General features: G+C 38.6%; 1 pseudogene; it reads right to left on the reverse strand.

Annotated features, from left to right (window-relative positions):
* Nucleotides 1-8,896: 8,896 nt before the first annotated feature.
* On the reverse strand, nt 8,897-9,325 carry LOC143386205 (small ribosomal subunit protein eS26 pseudogene; annotated as a pseudogene).

Here is a 9,325-nt window from a genome sequence, read left to right on the forward strand (position 1 = left end):
GCTCTGGAGATCTCATGCAGGCAAAGGCTTCCCAAGGAGTGGAAAAAGGTCACTGGAATCGAGGCCCATTGGGGTCTAAAATATGAGGTTCATGTGTGTTTTGGCTCTCAACTATAACTGAAAAGGCTTTAACAGGAAAATCATGTGAAATCCTGGCTGAGATTCCCAATGATGTGGAGAAAGCCACCATCCGCCTAGATCTCAGTTTCCAAAGGCTCCTCTAATGCCTGGCCTTCTAAAATCCCAACACAATTCATGGCAATAGTTCTCTGAGATCAGTTCCAGAACTCAGTCTCTAATGGCATCACACCAGAGTTCAAGCTGAGGTGGACCCAGTCATCTTTTCCAACCACCACACAAAATACCACTCTTCTAACAAAAACACTCCCACATGGCTCTCATCTTCTTCCATACAGACACTCATCAGAACATTCTGGCTGGGGGCTCCCATAGGGGGACCAGTCTAAGATGGTGTGCAATGTAAGCTCTCATGCCCATCATATGCCAAATGTCATGGTGGCATGGACACCCTTCCTGAGAAACAGGATAGATAAAATGGGCCTGTAGTGAATACTGCTCTGCTTCTCAAATTAGAGGCCTCCTGACTGCCAGGGGTAGATTCTTTATGGGTACTGGACTCATGAAAAAACCCAAACACCTGTGTGCTAGTTACTGTAGTGCTTGCAACAACTCATTTGACCCAGAGAATCCCTGTTCTTACTTCATAGCGGTCAGGAGTCTGACCAGAGGAAGGCAAGAGACTTCATCCAATATTACTCTTCTTTTTCATCCTCTTAGATTTGGATGGACACATGGGATTTTTCTTGAGTTTCCTGGGGTGCTGAGAATGTAATTCACAGCCACACACAGGGCCAAGAGTCTGATTCAGACACATCTTTTACAAAGCACTTTACCTAAAGGGCACAGATTAGGCCTCTTCGTTTCCATTTGAAACTGGTTTCTTGAGGATTCCCAAAGGAGTACCTGAAGGCAAAGACCTCCCTGACATTTAGGGGAACAGAACAATAGGGAAGAAAGAAGCCTGGAGAAAAACTTTTCTTTAATTGAACACTGTGGCACTGACAGCTCCTAATCATGCTACTTGGGTTGCTATCTATCTAAGCAGGGATTCTCCAGAGAGATCCTTACCAGTCACAATAATTTTTGAGTTTTCTGAGATGCTTGGCATTCCCTTCAGCAATCCAGTCCATGGCCATGTCACAGAGCTTGAAGCTGGTGCACATCTTGAACACAAAACCACAAAACTTTTCAGAGAGTGGCCAAAATTCAGGAAGAATACAGGAACTTAGGATCATGGTAGGCATTGCTCATCTGCAATAAAAGCAGCAGTCCATTCATAAATTGGGCATGAGGAGTGCTAGAAAATTTTCCACAAGACAGGACACATTCACGGCTGCATTCTTCTCTCTACTCTCTCTAACCACAAACCCAGTGGGATCCACTGACTTAGAAAGACTCACTGGTTAACAGTCCATTTCAAACCAACAACAACAACAACAACAACAACAACAAACACCATTGTCCTTCACATTCTCGGAACATGAGACAAAATGAAAAATTCAAACACACACCCACTAAGACACACAAACCACCCCTGTATTTGATCTGCATCTATCCACTCTGTCCTCTGACTGGTGGGTGAAAATATATTCCCCAGCAGTGGCCTGGCCTGTCTCAGCTCTGGTGTCTGTGGCCATCTCTGTGTAGTTGTCAGGAGGCAGCAATGTGCCAACACTTCTTTCTCAGGAAGGGCCCCTGTTCAGACCATTCAAGGCCTTTGGCTATCCACACATCACCAGGTGCCAAGAAAGAATGACTGTGGCCCTGGTACAGACAAACAAGTGAGCCCACTGGGACTGGAACTGCCTCTGGGTGCCTCGCCTCCTGGATCCCAAGTTCAGAGAGTTCCATCACCAAGGAAGTGAGGTGAGGTCACTTCCTTCAGGGAAATGAATGAGGTCACTGCCTTGGCAACCACTTTGTCCTAACAGTTGTTTCCAAGGGTCCCATGAGATGGAGGCTGCCCCACCTTCCTGTGTTATTTTCACAAGACATAAAGGTCTATATACACTAGGAGCCCAGGATCAGCTCTCCACACAGGCCTGATTCTGTCCATCTTCTCTGCATTGAGAAGACAGAGGCTGATTCAGCCACATCCCTTCAACCTCACCGGGTTGATGGTCATGAAGATGACTTTAGACCTCACATGTCATACCTAGCTGCATACATTTGTTCCAGGGATCATTTCTGCATCTACCTTTGAGCTTCTCAGCAGCTGTAGGATTCCCTACATACCTGTATGGCAAGATCAACTCAGGACCTGCTGTTATGTGAAAATATATTGAGGGAACAGAGTCTGGTTAAGGGTCATAACATGTTCGATTTGGGTTAGGAGTCATTCTGCTGGATGAATACGGGTATTGGGCAACTGGGATATTTATAAGAATGTAAGGTGAAATGTAAGTATGAAAATAGAAAACTAGGTAAGATCTGAAGCACACAAGGGTATTGGGGCCTTGATTTGGATACACGTTCTGAATTATGTTCAGCAGAGATGAATCCTCTAAATGCATATACAATGGCATAATATCTTGTACCTGGGACTACTGAATGTAAAAGAGAACTTCCAGGGAAATAGAGATAGTAGGCAGCATTCCAGTGTAGGGTAAGGAAGAAGAGTGAGTTTAGAATTTGGACAAAAGGCCCTTTTTGCAGTAGAATTTCTATTAGAGTGTTAATGGGAATATCAGCACACATGAAGAGTCAGTCCCAACGAGGCCCTTGTGGAAATAAATATCAATACGGATGTTAGGAGATCGGACAAAGTACAAAATGAATGATAAGATCAGGGATATCTTCAACAGTGGGGTGGGTGAATATATTATCCTAGGAAGAAACAAGTGTATACTCACAATAGGATTGAAATTAGAAAACAATATGCAACGTAGACTCAGATGATTTTCATAATCCATGCTCCCATTAATATTATGCTTTGGTGGAATCATCAATTTGTAAAATTTGGATGAAATGATACGTCAATTTGTAAAATTTGGATGAAATGATACATCCTGTGATGTATATATATTGAAGAAATAGGAATATAACAATTTTGAATGAAAATTAACTTCAAAAAACACATCATGTCCCATATGAATATACTTTCATTGCATGTTTAATATAAATATATTTAATATATTAAATATTATATCAAAAGCAACAAAACATGAAAAAAGTGAAGTGAGTTATTAGCACTGGAAACTGTTTGAAACCATTGTGGTTGAAATATAAACAAAGATGTAACCCAATGCATATAATCAAGCCTGATTGCTACTTACTAGGCCAATTTCATTATTGGCTTTTAATTCTTAGATTATCTGTAAAGGTAAAATTTTTAAGCTGATTCTAAGCCACAAGGCTTGGGTTAAAGAGTAAAAGACCAAGTATTGTTAGATTCCTCTGCTACCCCCGGAACCTGTAATCTCTGTAGCTGTTAGAACAATACCCGAACTGCCCAGTAAACATTCTCACTGGCTCCTCTGGTTGTCTAATAACTTTGGACTCTGTGTAGAATGGCACGTAGACATCGCAGGACCTAAAACCAATCAGTTTAAATGTGCACTCTGCTTAGAAGTGATCAATCACCCCTGTCCAATCTGTTCTCACCAATGAATGTACTAATCAGGTCTCAGAGTTGTTGTTCAATTTTCACACACCTCATGATGATTTGTTCTGATGTATGCAAAGCCCCACGCCCTCTCCAAAAAGTGTACTTAAGCTCTGCCTGACCCCTGCTCTGGGCTCGGGGCTGCTTTGCCTTTTTGTGCGAGCCTGCCTGGAGCCTCAGCGTGCTGAACTGGATCCTAATAAACTTCCCCCTGCGTGTTGCATGAGGCTGGTCTCTTGTGGTCTCTTTCTCTGACACTTCACCGGACCCTTACAATCTAAGCCTAAAAATACAGCTTTGAGAAATACCAATACGAGAAAGACATTTTTATTTTTAAAAAGTAGTGTGTAACAAACAATAATATTCCTGAGAAATCACAGTTATAGCACAGAGACCAGGCTTTTTGTATACTGGCAAAGTACATAAGAAAGCAACAAAAATGGCTCACGTCAGAGACTCCACTAAACATTTAACTGGTGTTTTCCACACACTGCTGCAGTGAAAAAGGGTAAAGCTGTAAAAATATGCTCCTGAGAGTTTTGAAACCATATTGTACAGAAGTCACATCAAATTAATACTGAGGATCATTTAGAGCTTTTATTCTGAAAAGCTTTTGAAAGGGGATTAAACTATGAAAACTCTCATGATACTAAAGTACCTATTAATGGGTTGAGGAGGTAAGAAAGGAACAATGAAAGTGTTATTTTTAGATAAATCTTTACTTTGTATGTAGCAGCACAAAGCATTGCTGCATGGGCACGCCAACAGTTTTCTAGCAATATCCCAAGCAGACAAGTACTGGTTAGCAGAATTCTCTTGTCTTTTCTTTTTGGAAATAGGTCATTTTCTTTAAACAGCAGTAATAATGTGGCTAAAGCACATTAATGGATACAAATTGATGACAGGGACAAAAGGAAATAAAATGCTATCCTAAGTAACACAATTCTGAAAATAATAGCGTAAACACTTTCTTTCCTTAAATAGTAGGTAATTGATCTTTGCAAGGCCTCACCATTCTCCTAAAAAATTAATTTCTGCTTCCTATGATAATATTTTACTGAAAGAACAATTATGTTTTTTTTAAAAGGCAGGAAACAGCACAAGGTGTGAGAACATGAGCCTAGATAGTTGTCATCTTATCAAAAATAATGAATGCTCAAGAGGTTTCAACTTCATGTCTTCCCAGTGGTTTGTCCAATCACAACAGACTACCAGAAGAGACAAAGAGTAGGCACAAAACACTCTTCCTCATCAGCCCCTGCTAGCACCTGTAACCTCAACAACTATATAGTAGTGAGCTGACAAGGCAACAGCCCCAAAAGACAATTGGAAATGTTGTTGCTAACCCACTGAGCCTCCATCAGCAAAGGGCACAGCACATGGTGGATGACAGCTTTGTGTCTGTCCCATCTGCAGCCTTTCCCTCCTCTTCCCTGACACACAGGCATGCACTCACATAACAGTCTTATGGCTAATGATGCAAACACCAAGTGCAAAGTCTCCTTAATTTGACCCTTGTTAAACTCCTAATTGGATTAGCAGGCTCTGAGTGGAAAGCAACCCTGGATTATTCAGGAAAGCTCTTACAAAATGAAGCCCAAATTACAAAAGGTGGCTTGGGCTGCAGGACATCACAAAGAGTAGGCAATGAATTGCAGCTGTCACTTAAGTTAAAAATCTAATCAATTGCCTTTTTTAAATAGGTAACTTTTAGAACAGTTTTTTCATCGTGATACTCTTCAGAGTACATTGACCCAAATTTAATAAGCTGCTATTAAAGCAGAAGAGCAGCCATAGAGCAAACACTGTAGAATGAGACTTTGCATTCAGAGTCTTAATGATTTTAAAATGACTACAACCATTGCTTCATTCATGAGGAACAAAGCTCAGGCTCTCTGCTCCACAATGTCTTAACACAAACTGTCTGAGAAGACAGTGTTCATTTGTCCTTCATGAACTGCAAAGGTCAGCCACATTGCTGAGGATATCTCAACATTTTAATTGTGCTTTTTCTGAAGGAAGTCTGAGGGGAGAAACTTAGGAGTCCTTGTATATGAAAACTAGCTTTCTGCAAAGAAATATACAGCTTAAGTACAGAGACAAGGGGAGCATGATATGCAGACAGGTGTAAAACATGAAGTAATTATAGAAGCTCAAATTAGTTCTTAGGCCTGAGGCAAAAAAGAGAACAGTGACTTGACAAAAGGGAATCGCAAATAAGGGTAGCAAAAAAAAAAATGGCTTGAATGTGTAAATTAGCAAGAAAAATGAGACAGAAAAGCAGCTTTACTCTACTATTATTCCCCACATGAGAACAGAGCAGCTGAACATTATCAAGAGAGCTTTGGAGAAGAGAGGCAGGCATCAACACCGACTCCAGCCAGAGTAGCAACTTCGCACTTTCTAGTCAGTCACTCATTATGTGCTGAAGTACTCTCGAGAATGCCTCTTATACTTAACCTATCATATTACTTCTTCTGTAAACACATAATCCCTGCTTGTTAGGTGGTGTCAACACTAGCATTCATTCACTATGGGAGTATTTTGGTGAACAGACACTTTAGAAGTGCTGCCAAAACCAAAGAATTGACACCATAATAAAATAATTTGAATTTTAACCAGGTAAACAGATCTTATGATTTTCTGTAAAATGCAATGTAAAGCACATTACATCAATTTTTTCTCATTTGGAAATAGAAAACCTGAAACTGCTGTGGCAAGACTATTTTCTTCTACAAGTGATTATGATCAAATTGCATTATAGATTCAAGGCCAGGAATACCTACTTTAAAAATGCCTGTTGTGCTCATACAAATTTCACTGGATACTCTTTAAACAATACCACACAATTCTCAACCAAAAGGTCAGAAACAACTCATTGATAATATCAAAAAAGTTTATGTCGCTAGGACAAAGCATGGCCAACCATAAACTATTAGCGGGAAAAATTAATGGAGCATTTCCATAGATGAGGAACTGAACATTCAGTGTAGACAACTGAAAATGTAACTTTTGTTCTTTAAATATAAATTTTGTCAAAACTCAGATTTAAAGGAAAATATTTTCAGAATGCATTTGCATAAGTTTAACAGGCAAGGTTAGTGTATAATTTATTTTAAAAATTCAGTCAACTTTGTTTTTGAGCACTGTTTCTTCAAAGGACCTTGGAAGTTTTTATAAAATGTCAAACTCAATCCTCATTCTCCAGTGCTTTAAGAAAAACATTTCTTCATCTGATATTGCTACAGCCATCTTTAAAAAGACACAAAGAAGTTGTGATGTCTTTGTGTGGCTCATGGTGATGAGTGACTGGAGTGTATTCCACCAGGCATCAATATCAGAAGATTGCTCCTGCCTTTGGTACCTAGCCTGGGTACTATTTAGTAACTGATTTGTTTGCTGAGGAGGTAAAAAAAAATGACACATTCAAGGTAAAAACAATAATAGCTAAGCTTACAAAGAAAATTTAGTAAGCCATAAATATAAATGCTCATTTCAGGTATTTTTTATTCTAAAGAGAACTCTCATTAAGTATTTGATAGAAAGTTTTTCTTATTAAAATCTCTTTGAGAATTCTAGTCTCTACTAAAAACATTGTCTTATTGCAGAGAAATATAAAACAACATTAGACACAATAGATTTATGTTTTTCAGTCCAGCTCTGTGCATGTGTACACAATATTATGCAAATAGGAGCATTTTCTCAACCCCCTCCCCCCACCAAAGGACATCAGGCTCTGAATGATTCACTTTGAGTTGCAAAGTTTACTACTTAATAGATAACTGAATGGTGGTTCTCCTGGACTGGTGATCATGTCCTTAATTTTTGTATAGTTGTCATTTTTTACAGATTCTATTTTAATACCCTTAAACATCTGAGTGAGGTATTGGGAGAACTGGCAGTTTCTGTGACTGTTAAACCTAGGCTTAGGAGAAAGAGTTGCTTTTTGATCTAGAAATTCAGGCAATTAAAGACTGGTTTGATAAAGTTAAGGAAAATATCAAGTTTTCAAAATATAAGGAAGTTACATAATAATTTATTTACAAGTTTGGTAAATTCGTTAGGGGATTGAGGAAGCACTATTTTGTTGTGAAAGACTCAATAAAAGGGCTCACTCAGATTCTAAGTTCTTGCTTCCGCCTGGGAGGACCAGAAGCTGCCTGCATATCAAGCTACTCCTATTACTAAGGCTTCTCCTTGACTCTTTGGGGGAAAAACATAAACAATAAAAAACCATTTGTTACAGTAATTATATAATTTATGTATAGATTTTTATCTTTTTGAGAAGAAACTCTCTTTAAAACATGTTATAAATTATTACCTGACTTTCATCCGGATGATTTTAAAAATACACATTAGGGGATGTAATATATGAAAGCACAAGGTTGTCTAGATGGTATTGGAAGTAACTGTAAAATATATTCCCTTATTTTCTCTTGTAACTTTCATACATTGGTCTGACCTGTGTCTTGTGGAAGATCACATATAAATAAGCTCCTTGTTATAAATGACAGTTTTTTTTTTTTTTTAGGTGAAACTATTATGTCCTACCTTGTTCTCATCTCTGCCACCCAAGTTACTCTTTAGAAGACTAAACTAACCTCAGTTCTTTCAATTCAAATGATTTCTGTATCATATGAATCTTGCCTATTATCCAAAGTTCACTAGTTTATTAATTCAGTCTGTGTCATCTGTAGATTAATTATTAATTTAATTCTATGGTGTCAGAAAAAATTATTTATAATGTTTCAATCATTTTACATTTATTGAAGATTGTTTTATGTTGACATATGGTTTATTCTGAATTATCTGTGTTACGTGTGAACTACAGAAGGATTCTGCTATTGTTGGTTGAGAGTTCTATAGATATGAATTAGATCTGGTTGGTTTAGACTGTGGTTTGAATCTTCTACATACTTGTTAATCTTCCATACAATTATTCAAACGGATCATTGGAAGCAGGGCATTGAATACTCCAACTAATACTGGAGAACTCTATTTTACCTTTCAATTCTGTATGTTATCACTGCACATACATTGGGTCTTTGTTGTTATGTGCATATCACTTATGATGGTTATATCTTTCTAACAGATTACTCCTTTTATCATTATGAAATGTTCCTCTTTATATTTAGTGATTTTAGTACAAAAGTCTATTTCATCTAGTATTCTAGCATTTTTTTTTTTGCTATATGAATTATAATTTTCATTTCATTTTTTCCCAGAAGATAGCTTTTCTTCACCCAATAAGGACCCAGCTCCTTTCATGGGCTTTGGTGGAGGTCATGGGGCAGCACCAGCAGATCTAAAATCAGGTGAGGGTGTTTAGTTCTTCTAGGCCTCACACGATAGTTTCCTGACCACATTGCTGCGAATGGCACAACTCACATAGTGATGCAGCTTCACAAACAGTTTGGAAAGCACACAGTGTCAAAAAACTTGCTTTGGAAATGATCCTGATGGCTGCAGCCTCTACTTCTTAATGGCCTTGTCCTTGGGCGTGCACCTGGCATAGTTTGTGCAACAAACAGGCCTCACATGACTGTGACCCTTTTTGGCACAACCATTACTCCTTCTTTTTTTTTTTTTTCCGGTCATTTTGGAAGAGAGGACGCAAGAGAGCTGTTCTAGCTCTTCCAT

Source organism: Callospermophilus lateralis, unplaced genomic scaffold, assembly GCF_048772815.1.
Source record: "Callospermophilus lateralis isolate mCalLat2 unplaced genomic scaffold, mCalLat2.hap1 Scaffold_129, whole genome shotgun sequence".
In the NCBI taxonomy this organism is placed as follows: domain Eukaryota; kingdom Metazoa; phylum Chordata; class Mammalia; order Rodentia; family Sciuridae; genus Callospermophilus; species Callospermophilus lateralis.